Source organism: Pteronotus mesoamericanus, unplaced genomic scaffold (assembly GCF_021234165.1).
Source record: "Pteronotus mesoamericanus isolate MK-2021 breed Mesoamerican mustached bat unplaced genomic scaffold, CSHL_Meso_final scaffold_174, whole genome shotgun sequence".
Lineage (NCBI taxonomy): Eukaryota > Metazoa > Chordata > Mammalia > Chiroptera > Mormoopidae > Pteronotus > Pteronotus mesoamericanus.
In genome coordinates, this window is record NW_026555309.1 from 13,777,803 (window position 1) to 13,791,581 (window position 13,779).

Here is a 13,779-nt window from a genome sequence, read left to right on the forward strand (position 1 = left end):
TAGTAACATTTAATTTCATTGGAAAAACCTTGATAAATATTCACTCTGATTTCACATCTCAGTGGTCAGACTATTCACATGATTATTCTTGCTGAGATACAAAACAGTTCAGAACAATGAAAATGGTAGTATATCAAATGTCTCTGACACTCAGGGTTCCAAAGCAAGTTTCTAATGATAATCTACAATGAAACTGAAAGATTACAGATATGAAGCCAAGAAGCCCTACTTGTTTTATCTCATATATACCCTATAATAATCTCTGGGTGCAACAGGGAAAAAATAAACTAAAAAAGATTAACTTAACCCATACTCTTCTCACACACATATGCAATATTCTGGATGATGTGTCTGTCAGAAAACAAATTCCAATATACTTCAAAGAGTCAATGTTAAAGTGAGGATTTATCAGTCTACCTCACAGGCCATATAACCATTGGTTAAAAATATGTGTTCTATTTTGGTTGAAATCCTGTAATATCTTAGAGAATGATAGTCTAGATATATATTAAATTTGATATGAACATTTGAAACTGTGTTTATAAGTAGATGGTTATAAAAATTATTGTACATCTAGTACTGCTCCAAGTACTGAATCTGTCATTAACTTAGCGAACTATGCTATCTCCTAGCTAACTCCTTGCTAACTATGATATCCAAAAGTATATACTGAAAAACACGGTTTCAGCCTACTCAGTGAAAACATTTACGGTGGTATCTATTAAGTTCTTTATAACTACACCCAGATCTTTCCCTTATATTCCAAGAGGTTTTCAACATATTTTTTTTATAGCTTCAAGGAGAGTACCTATGTTCACCTGATTGTAAAAAATTATAAAATACAGAAGCCCCCACTTGTGGAATACTTCACTTAGAAAAAAATACATTTGTAAAACCTAGGTTTTATATAGAGATAGTTTCTTGAATACACTTGGGTCTGCTTTTGCTTATGTCAATAATGCAATAACCAAAGTCGGTATTTATTTAGCAATTGCTCATTTTATATGAGGGAGAACATGGATAATTCAAGCCAAAGAAGCCTATCTGGGGCCTCAGTCATCTAGTTTCTCTATTCTCAATGACACTATTCATGTAATTTCTTCCCAAGATATAATTTAGGTAACAATAGTGTTTCCCCCGATTTCTCCTATTGATTGATTTGTGCTTCTGTCCTCGCACATAATCCTGTGTAATGCTATTTTATTTTATTTTTTATTTTATAGCTATAAAATAATTTTCAATTACAGTTAACATGCAATATTATATTAGTCTCACTTGTACAAAATAGTGATTAGACATTTATATACCTTATGAAGTAATCACCATGACAGTCTAGTCCCCATCTGATACCAGGCATAGAATTATTTTAATTTGAAATTATCATACAGTGAAATGGCTATTTTTCCCTTTTGGTATAGAGTTCTATGAATGTTCACATTCATGTACAGATTCATGTAACTACTACCATAATTAGGACACAGACTAGTTCTATCATTCCAAAAAACATGCTTGTGCAATCCTTCTATACCCACTCCTCTTCCCACCAATAATTCCTGGCAACCACTGATCTATTGTTTATTTCTATAGATCTGTCTTTTTAATTATGTGGTATAAGGTCTTTATGTTTCACCCAAGTTGTGTGTGTATATGCAATTCATTGTTTCCTAACTGATTAGTATTCTATTCTATGAAGGTATCATAGTTTATTCACTCACTGAGGTACATTTAGGTCACGTCCAGTGTTTGGTAAGTATGACAAGAGCACCTATAAACACAACTGTCCAGGTTTTTATATGAACACACATTTTCAATACTCTGAGTTGAACTGCTGAGACATGTGATAAGAATGAGGTCAGTCTAGAAAAAGTCCAGCCATTGTTAATATAACAAGAATAGTTTGCGTGACATCGATGTAACCTGGCAGCCAAGAGGAGTGGACTGGAATGTGCGTGCATGAACAATGATGACTTCTCTGTACTAGGCAGTGGGGTTGAGAGTTGCCATTGAGTGAGCACATTTACTGTGTGGCTGTCGCATTCAAAATGACTGAGCAAGAAGAGCAATGCATCTGCATCAAATTTTGCATTAGGCTTGAACATTCCTCTGTGAAAACTATTGAGATGATTCGGAAGGCTTTCCGGGATGAATGAATGAGTGCAGCACAAATAAAAGTGTGACACAAATGCTTCAAAGATGGTTGAAAATCTGTTGAAAATGACCCATGTCTGGAAGGACTACAACAGGCAGAACACCTGAGAATGTCAAACATGTACAGGCTGCTATCGACAAAGATCAGCGATTCACAGTGCAAGAACTAGAAGCTGATCTGGGGATTCTAAAAACTATGGTGTCCACGATTTTTGACACAGGATCTTGGTAGGAAATAAGTCATGGCAAAATTCGTTCTGTGGTCTCTGCTACCAGAGCAGAAGGAACATCATGCTGCAGTTGCTAATGACTTGATTCAAACTGCTACCAAGGAACCAGATTTCCTCAAGAAGGCCATAACTGGAGACGAATCATGGGTGCCTACTAGGAGTAATATATTCTACTCAGTTGAAGAGAACTGAGGCATCACTGTCCTATGTACAATGTCCCATGTATCTTCTTCAATAGTGCCTCCATTTTTCATATTACCTGGCTGGATACTTTCTGGACTGACCGTGTGCATTTTCCCTGCTCTGACAGGACTTTATAGCTCAGCCTTAGCCTTCACTTCCTGCTAGCTTCCTCAAGATCAACAAGAGGAAAAATTACATCCCTTTACATCTTTCTTTGACATGGGATAGCTGTGCAGAGTCTCATGACTTTGGATTCCCAAAAATCTATGTCAAAGATTTTCAAATACCCTACAGACATCTCATTGCCCTGCTTTACCTAAGGTTTTAGGTCAGCCATGTGTTAGTCTCCAACTAGTAATGTTGCCTCAGGTGGTCATGATGTTAAGTACTTGCTGCTCATTGCTTACATCAAATGCCATGCAGAAAGGGCTTTTCACAAAGACTAAGCTCTAAATCAGTCAAATAAAGACAAGTTCTGAGAATGGGGCTTTTCAGTCAGCTGCCAGCCAAGCCAAACAGTGACAATTCCCTAAGGACAAATTTTGGGATAGATCCAAACCCATTATACCTTCTGCAGTGGCTGCAGGTTGTTTTTCACAACTACTATAGTTGCAAAGCTAAAGAAATAAATATGAAATTAAAGCAAGTAAAAAAAAACTTGATGTTCTTATTAAAATTCAGAAATTTTTCTTGAATAAACATTCTCCAGACTGTTGTAAATCTTTTGTTATTTTACAAAGATCTAAAAAAATTTATTTTGACTTTCTTTTGCCATTGTTCTTGTTGCTTTTACAAAGGAGCACAATTTTGAAGTCCTTTCCATTCAAGAAGTGTTTCTTTTTTTAATATCACCATATTTGAAATAATTTTCTTATACATAGCCTATATTTAGGTCATTTTATTATATTTCAACCTTTATAAATTTTCAAACCCTTTGTTCTTTAATTGTAGGTTTGAACCAGTCACATTTTCTTCCCTTTTTACTGAATTTATTGGGATACACTGGTTAAAAAAATTATACAGTTTCACATTTTAGGTCTGAAGGGATTGGCATGAAATACTCAAAGTGATGAAAACAAGGACTTACAACCAAGTCTACTTTACCCAACAAGGCTATCATTTAAAATTGAAGGACAGATAAAGAGCTTCTCATACAAGAAAGAGCCAAAGGAATTTATCACTACCAAAGCAGTAATACAAGAAACGTTAAAGGAATTCTTGAATAACAAAAGAGGAGGAAGAAAATAGTTAAAAGAATAAATATGTACTACCAATAATCACTTTCAAAATGAATGGATTAAATACTCCAATCAAAATACATAGGGTAGCTGAATGGATAAGAAAACAAGACCAATATCATATATATGCTGTCTACAAGAAACTTACCATAGAACAATACACAGAGTAAAAATAAAGAGATGGAAAAAGATATTTCATGTAAAAGAAAAAAAAAGGTGGGGTAGCAATACTTATATCTGACAAAATAGACTTTAAAACAGAGAATATAGTAAAGGACAAAGAAGGAGACTACATAATGATAAAGAGAGTAAGGGAATATAACCTTGTAAACGTTTAAGCACCAAACATAGGAGCACCTATGGAATGTTTTATTATGGAACCACGGTAATTTCTGGCTCTGGCTCACATTCTTATAAAACTAAAATCAAAACATAATGGATACTTTTCCTTGGATTCACTTTAATCAATTTTATGTCTACAATGATTATCAAGTTTCTTCCAACTACAGAAGACTAAGATTCACCTAATAATATGTATTCAAGTCCCACTGAAAGCAACTTAAACAAATCAAAGTAGCCTGTCTCCTATTTTTCCTATTAAACATGAATTGAAAATACATATTCAAAAACTTATGGTACATAATGAATAGAATTTCCTGCTTCAAGTCTTAAAGAGGGATTATGGATAACAACTAAACATAAAATCGTACCTAGAAAGAAAACACTAATGCAAAAAAATTTCAAATTATGCCTGGGTTTTTCACAGCAAAGATGATACCACACATATTCATAATTTTTATTTATATATACTTTGCAGACAATTTATGTAGTATTTACTTCTTAAACAATATTTTAAAAAGCCATGTTCAGTTATAATAGTAAATACATATTATCTGTGTTTAAAGTTCCTTTCTTACTCAGTATAATTAATATATTTCACTTTAACATGGGTACTGTTCTATAAATAACTACAAGTACCTATAAAAACATATAGTTAATAAAAATCATAAATATGTGGGCATCTTATTATTACCACTCTTCATATTACATTAATTTAGAAATAGATAATTTATATGCTCTATTTAATACAACATAGAAACCTATGTTTCTGTCATGAATTATTTAACCATTAAGAGGCAATACTCAGCTTTACCTAAGCCACTGTTTTACTGAGTTACCTTAGTTTGGTGAGAAATTAGATTACTTAACTACTTTTGGTATTTGCTTTTTGATTCCTTGGCTTTGCCCAGAAATAAGACTGCATCTTTGCCCTTTGTTGATATTGCTACCAAAGTTCATTATCATGTGAATATCTGGTTATTGTTTTCTAAGTGTTCATCTTTCAGAAGCCCAGTTGTTGTTTTTTTCTTTCTCAACAGCGGACTTTATACTAACCACACTCATTATCATCATGTGGCAGGACAGCTCTACCTCTGCCTTTGCTGCTTTAAAAATTAATGCACTGTTATTTTCTGAATACTGCATAAGCTGCTTATGAGTACATTATGCTATCAAGCAAGCCCATGCAGAAAAGCTTCCTAAACTGTTATTCTTTCAATGAAAATACAGCTGGTTCTGCTTCAAAGGCACATCTTTTCACCTGCAAATGGACTTGCTCCTACACTTATTCCTCAATTCATTGTCTTTTATTTGTGTCTGGAAATCTTTAATTGCCTTTAATTAGAAAAAAGTAAATTCAGTGCTTTAATCTTGCAAATACATTCAATCATAATTCTGTCTGGGATGAATACCAAGTTCTATTCACTGTCTGATCTCTATAACAAAGATATATAATTTATTGTCCATTTATATGGACCATGCCAATTAAGATACAATAGAAAAGTGAAGACATAAGAGTCAAAATATTTGAAAAGAAAAATTTGCAGTCTAAATTTAATTGCTCAAAGAAATTACTGGAAGATGAGTTATTTACAGCATGCCAAAAATACTGACAAAATTAAAGTTTGGTAATCAACAGTAAAGACTTTTATATTTCCTTCAACATTTTTAGAATAATTTCTCATCAACTGCTCCAAATCCCTCCTTGCTTCCTCCAAAAGCAAAACAGTATTTGGCATCTTACTTTTCTCGTATTTATAAAATTATATACAAAAGGGCAATTCAATTTGGAATATAAAGTAATTTCTCAACTGCCATATGAACACAATTTTTTAGTTATTACATTAAAAACCACAAAATAACTGTAGAAAACTCATTACAAAAGCAAGGGTCCATAGTGCTGCTTATGGAATCTTACAGCGAACTCAGTAGGTATGTCAGTCAATACAAAGGGTCGACTTTTTGACAACAATGAGATGAGTAAAATCACAAAAAATAATAAAAATGTTAATCAAGTTGATAAAAAATTATTATAAAACCAGAAACACAATATAAAATACAGATCCAGTGGATTATTACCAGCATAGTACATTTTATAGTTAGCCAGACATACAAAATGATGCCACATGTTCCCTTAAAAATAAAAAGGGGTGTTATGTATAGAAATAAAATTTGCAAAAAGCATTTTTCTCAAATTTAAAAATATCTGGACAGATGAGAGGAAGCTGGTAAATTAATCCTTAAAAACAAAAATCTCATGCAAACTTTTAAATATTGTGTAATAGAGGCAACTCAAACCAATGATAGTTTTTCAGTGCTTGAATAGAACAGCTTCATACTAATACTACATTGTAAAGGATACACCATCCCTTAACACCAGATTAAATACTAATAAACAAGTACTATACTTCAGGTTGCTATAAAGATGAATGAACAAGTGGCTCATGAGATATAAAGTGCTTTCCAAAAAATGATATTAAAAATACTAACCAAGAAACTTACTTATGTACACAGGGAGATGTAATTAAGAAGATATTATAAAGTATATCAATGTTTAGTTTGTTCTTAGCCAAAAAATTCAACAAACACTTTTTTTAAACACCTGCTGTGTGCAATGTACCCTTGGGGGTAGAGAGATAAAACCAAAGGAAAACAACAAAAAATATCACAGGAAAATTAAAAAACTTCAGAAAAGTTAAGCAGTATTATTTAAATAAATTATCAAGTCAGTAAAATATACTGCTTATTTTAAGGGAAATGACAAAATATTTAAGACTAATTTAAACAGAGTAGTTTAAACAAAGCATATATAGAACTTTTACCTAAGAATTAGGGAAATTGTTTTATTGATTATTTTAACAAATGGTCATTAAATACTTTCTATCATTAGGGATAATCATTATGGATGCAAAAATAAAATTAGGTAGAGCTTCTACCTGCAAGAAGATTGTCTCAATCCTGATAGGTAAAAATATAAATATATAAATACACACATACATATATATATACACATATATATATTTAAAACAGGTAGAAAAAAGTGGTATGTGAAATCAGTGAAGTAAAATATTCACAGGTCTCGCCTTGGCCAGGTAGTTCAGTTGGTTAGAAAGTTGTCCCAATTCACCAGGTTGTGGGTTCAATCCCCAAACAGGGCACATACAAGAATCAACCAATGAACGTATCAATAAGTGGACAACAAATCAATGTTTCTCTCTCTCTTTCACTCTCTCTCTCAAGTCAATAAATAAAAAATAATAATAAAATAAAATAAAATATTGAAAGGACTTCCAGTCCTGAAAGCATGGTAAGCTGAACTGAGATGGAGTCTTCTCTGATATAAGTACATAAAACAGTAAGAAAATAGCCATTCTATAATGCTATAAATGCATGTCATATTTACAGAGACACACATATACTCATGTATTTATGGTAAAAGGAAATAAAGGAGATGTTCAAATGCCAGAAAAAAACAACAACAAAATAACCTCAAATCAAGATAGCTAGTTCCAGCTGATATTCTGGTAGCCATGGTGTGGAGGTGGTGGGTGGTATATTAGTGCTTGTCAAGCACATGCCAAGTACAGGTCAAGCACACTGGCTTTTAAGGCTCAGGCATGTACAGTGCCTCTGTGAGAAAAGAAATGAAACTGAGATATATGAATAAAGTTAAGGTCCTCAAAGGGCTGACCACATCATACAAAGAGAAGAGAAAAATAATCTGCACTTGTTTGGAGAAATAGCAATGCACCTTCCCGCTTCCTCTAAACTCTGGGTATGGGGGAAAGATGTGTCTACTATGAGCAGTACAAATCTTAAGCCTTTAGACCCAAAACAAGGTGTGAGGTTCAAATTTCAGGCGCATTAGGCCAACAAATAAATCCAGAATACTGGCCCAAAATCTATAAAACTCTTACTGTCAGTAGTTAAATATCACATGGTTCTGCAAAAAAATTTCACAACTCAAACTGCTAGTGCACTCACAAAGGGAGAAAACATAAACAAAAACAAATGAACCTCTGTTGAAGTTTGAAACGCGCACGCACACACATACACACACACACCCATAAAGCCCAAAGGAATTTTAAAAAAAAGGAAGAAGAAAATAGTATGAGATAGAATAAGCCAATACAACAAGTGTGGAAGTTGATACAATAAGGAGGAATAGTGGAAGAATTATAATTGGACTTTAAAATAATTAAAGGAGAAACACCAAAGAAATAGAATAGAAATGATTTTTAAATTATTAAATAGCCATTTTACATATGACAAAAAAGTCACTGAAATTATATATCCATGGATGCAAGTTAGAAAGAGCAATAAATTACAGAGAGACAGAGGCAGAGAGCCAATTCAAATATGAACTAGAATTATGTACCCAGCTAAAGTAAACTTTAAGTATGAGTACAATATAGCAATACTGTCTTAGAAGTAGACATTGAGAAATTTTGTTACTAATGAATACTTACAAGAAGGCATTAGGAACAAGGAAATTCACCAGAAGGAAGATGTGAAATACAAAAGGTACTGGTTAGTAAAGACAGAAAACATAAACTTTGCTCTAAGTTATCACTGGTGATTAAAAACTTAAAAATAATAATTGTAATAACTGAGTTTGTGCTTTTAAAAACAAGAGAGAAATTAATACAAACAACATGAACAACAGAAGGAGTAATTTGGTATAAGGAATTAAAATCTTTATATTGTTTGTGGTAAAGATATTGATACATTTTAGATTTCATTAAGTCAAATATACCAGATAAAATTTGAGAAAACTGAGAAGAAATTGAATGAAAAACTTTAAAATTTTTAAGACAAGAAGGTTATTGTACAGATAGACCAAAAAAATACAAAATAAAACTGTGAAAAGATAATCTAGATTGTTCATTCACAATAAATGAGGTGGAATTAAATTTGCTTGCTCAAAATCACAGAATCATAGACTATATCAAAAACATAAAACAGTGTCCAGTCTAGATGAATGGAAAGGGATAGAAAAATAAATATCAGAATACTAAACAAAAGAGAAATATTTACCAATATTGATGTAAGACAAAAAACAAATCTAAGAAAAAAACATTAAGTTTATAAATAAGTCTATTATTTAATAGAAAAAGGGGAATTATCAGAAATATATACCAGTTTAGAAATGCTATACAGCAAAAACATAGCCTCAAACTATAGTATATACACCAAAACTGAAAAAATAGCTCCCTAGTCTCCACAATCTTAGTGAGGATGTTTTCATTCTTCTTTCTCACAGAATGACAGTTCAAACACTCACATAAAGTACAAAACAATATGAACAACACAATTAACAAAGGCAGTATTGCATCCTAATGTTAGAGAATACCTACTCACTTAAAAAACAGACATAAATTAACAAAACTGATCACATACTAAGCAGTAGAGGAAAACTTAATACCAAAACCTGATATCATATTGAAAATATTCTCTGAAAATAAAAATTAATCAGGTTAAAAATCAATCTGAAATACATATGTATCTGTATATGTCACTAATATATATAATTAAATAGATATGTTGAATATATAATATGTAATTTATATAATTGAACAGTTTAAGAAAGTTCTAAATAATATAATGAAGAAAACAGATCCATTAAATGAGTATATTAGTAAAAAAATGTTTGAATAATAAATAGCAAAAGCATCCAGCTCAAGTATCACAAAAAAAGTTAAAGAATTACAATGAAGGAAACCTTAAAGATAAGAGTAGAATTGTACAAAAAAAAAAAAAAACACCCCAGTAGGATCTAGATTAACAAAGGTTAACTCTTTACAGTGTCTATACAATTAGATAAATCTCAGTCAATATTGATGGAGAAAAAAGAGATATTGTAAAATTAAATAATATCAAATATAGAAATTCCAGTAAATATGTTCAAACTATTATTATTTTCAAAGAAGCGACATTTAGATTGCCTCTCAGCAGCAAAAATAAGTCTAAATGCAGTGGAATGATATTTTCATGTATTGAAAGAACACATGATGAAATAAAAATAAAACCTGACAAATGAGAATTCCATAACCAGAGGAAACTTGCTTCAAAAGTAATGGTATGACAGTATCATAGAAGAAAGAAACTGAGAACTTGTCGTAGCAGGCAGATATTATAGGAAATTCTGTAAAAAATGTCCATCAGGTACAAAGAAAATGATCTCAAAGATCATAGGTTTGGGATGTAAAGAATTAGGAACAAAGGAAGTAGTAAATATGTATACAACTGTATAGGATTTTAACTAAATAAACTATAATAAAGTCTTCAGTGTTTAATAAATACAGAAAGAATTAAGAAATGCAAGAATCCTATTTTGGCCTTTGTATTCTAAATTAGGAGCAGAGGTACCTGAGACTCTCAGGATAGTTACAGTGCTATTATACTGTCCATTTCATGAACTCGGATCCTGTGACTTAATTATCTTTGCATCTGCCAACACCTAATATATGGCCAGGGAAGTAGCATAGTAAAAGGCTTCTGTGGTCAATTTCTTGAAATTGAGTCCTGGCTCTAACTCTCACCAATTGTAGACCCTTGGCAAAATCCTTCAACCCATCTGTGCTGAGTTTTCCTGATCTGTAATAATTAAGATGATAATAGTTCCTATTTCATAAGACTGCTGTGAGGATTAAAAAAAAAAAAAAAAAAAAGATGTTCCCAGCACAAGATGCCTTATATTTGTTAGCTACTTCTATTATGTAAGAAAATAGGGCTTTCCATGTAAGTTAGTTACATTTTTACACAATTTGCCTAGTAGATATAAATATTTGGACTCATATTTAATAACAACTATTTATAAAATATTTTAGTTATGTTAAAAGTTTTTAAAATTTCTCATTTTCACTTTTGAAATTATTTATCTCTAGAATAATATAAGTAATATTAGCCAATGTTATACCATCTATTTTTTAAAAATTATTTCTTTTTTTTCTGTTACTCTTTTTTTTTAATTTATTTTTTCAAATACATTTGTCTCTGCCTACCCCCTACTCTGAAGAAATGCTAAGGCCCAAACCAATTCACTTCCCCTTGTTGTCAGCACTATTTCATTTTTCTTAGTTTATTGCCTTGAAAGTCAGGTTTTTCATCTCAGTTCAGTACACACTTCAAGATCATGCTCAATAATTAAAACAGTGTCCACATACTCTGAGATTCTATAACTACAAGGTATTTCCAGTCATAGTGTCAGCTCATTTGATTCTTACCTGAGCAAAGAATATTGTTTAAAAAAAAGACTTTTATGAAAGCCATTAGTCACTGTTATTTAGTACATAATTGAAAGGCAAAACTTTTAGCAGATGATAAATATTAAACAATAATGTTTAAGTCATCATTCCAAAAATGGCACTAGTCTTGCCAAATATAATTACTGACTGACCATACTAAGTTTGCATAAATGAGATTAAGTAAAAAGGGGATATTATATACATATGTGAAAGTTTATTAGCAATCTAAATTAGCTTACTAATAACTTTAATATTCACAAAACATTGTAATACTCACTTCATTTGCTATTTGTACTTTTTTAAAACACCAGTACTGAAATATCTCCCCAAGATCACTCTAGCTGCTTTTAGTCCTTCCTCACATTTTGGATCTCTTGGAAGCATCTGCACAGGACTCTACTTAAAAGAGGTGATATCAGTAATAGAAAATCTATCATCATTAGTATGAGTTCAGCCTCATGGTACTTTCTAACTCTGTCACAGAAAATCCTTGAATTAGTTACCTTAATTATTTTTTATTAGTTAACTAATAGATTTTTTATTTCATTTCTTTCTCTACCTTTACAAAAACCTTTTATATATATAACATTCTAGAGTATATGCATGGGAATCTTAAAATTGCAGGGCATTATCCTTAAAATGACTAAACAAAAGTAAACATTCACTATTCTAATTTTAACATGTTTTATTTCATTATCAGTACTGTATTTGCAAAATACACACAGAATAACTCATATTCTGTGATACTCATGCAACACTATAGTTTACAAACTGCTGTAATATTTCTCATAAACCTCACAAGAGCCGTATGAGACAGGTAGAGCATGTGCTTACTTATACAGGGTGGGTCAAAAGTAGGTTTCCAGTTGTTCGTCTGGAAAATAACACAATAAATAATAAATAATAATACAAGAATAAACTCTGTGTTTCATGTACTCACAACTGTAAATCTACTTTCAGAAGGCAGCTATGCTCACCACTGTACGTCCAACGCCAACTGTAAATCTACTTTTGACCCACCCTCTATTTTCCAGAGTAAGTAAAATAGAAAAGAGAACTTTCTATGGTTACATCACAATATAGTTACTCTTCATTTATGTGATTAGCACATCCCATTTGATCAGAGACTTCAATCTGGTAAGTCGGTCCTTCAATTTAAACATATAAATAACATAAGAACTCACACTCTTTATCCATAAGTCATCCTATAAGTAAAAAAAGGATAATAAAAAATAAATCAAACATCATAAACCTCCCCTGTAGAAATTACTCAGTTAGAAATATTGTTTTGTAATTTGCATTTATCTGATTCCCAGTTAGGTGAGTTAGATATTTACATAAGACCCTTTAATTTCATTTTTTATTGTAATAGTTCTCTGTTTCATTGTTGTATATTTGTCTATTTAAATTTCCATTTTTTAGAACTGTCTCTATTTTTGCCCATTTTACTATTTTATTTACATGTACTAGGACTTTAGTTTTCTACATATAACCTTTAATTGGTTATATGTATTCTAAATATTTTTTCACTTTGTTTGGATCTCTTTTATTTTGCAGAAATATCTTTTCCTTTATGGAGAACAACTTATGTATAGTATTTATGAAATAGGTATATTTCGTAATTTATTTTCTAATTTCTACTGCCAACTTCTTTGTTTATTCTCCAGTTATTTAAAAGGTTTTTTAATAACTATTTTTTTAATTTCAAAGAAATGAGAATGGGTAGAAGGAAGGAACACGTGAAAAAAGAGGGGGGACGTTGGTAAGGGTAAGTTACCATTTTCCCTTCTGATTCCTAATTTGCTATACTTTGTTCAGATTTATGGTTGTAGGACACTGATTCTTTAAAATTGGAGGACTTGGTCTGTGACTGGTATGTGGGTAACTTTTTATAAATATTCCATGCATTCTTGAAAAGAATGGGTAGAAAATCCTACATCATCTCAAGCATAGTCTAAAACAGATAAGCTTCTTGTTCTCCTTCTATGCTGATAAGTAGACTCTCCTCAAGTCCATCATTTTACTAAGGTAAAATTTTAGAGGAAGAGTCAGGTCAAGGAACATGTATAAAGGGCCCAAGAACAAAGACAAAGAGGTGGGAAGATTGAATGTGGGAGGTGGGAGTGGGTAGTGCAAGGGAGAGTAATGGGGAGAAAATGGCGACAACAGTAATTGAACAGCAATAAAAAAAATAAATTAAAAAGAGAATTTTAAAGTTATCAAATAATTACCATTAATAGGCTACAAAATTAGAAGTTTTACATGGATAAAAAGATTTAATTTATAACCATATTAAAAAATACTAATTACATAAAACCATCTAACCTTAAGAATAAAATTTTTTTTTGCTCTTATTAAATAAAAATTATAAGAGCTTTGAAAAATCACGGGTAC

At 31.4% G+C, this 13,779-nt stretch overlaps 1 protein-coding gene across 2 annotated transcripts in view; it reads right to left on the reverse strand.

Moving 5' to 3' along the window:
* Window positions 1-13,779, reverse strand: part of TRIQK (triple QxxK/R motif containing) — a 64,278-nt gene that overhangs the window by 6,801 nt on the left and 43,698 nt on the right. The window lies entirely within an intron of this gene.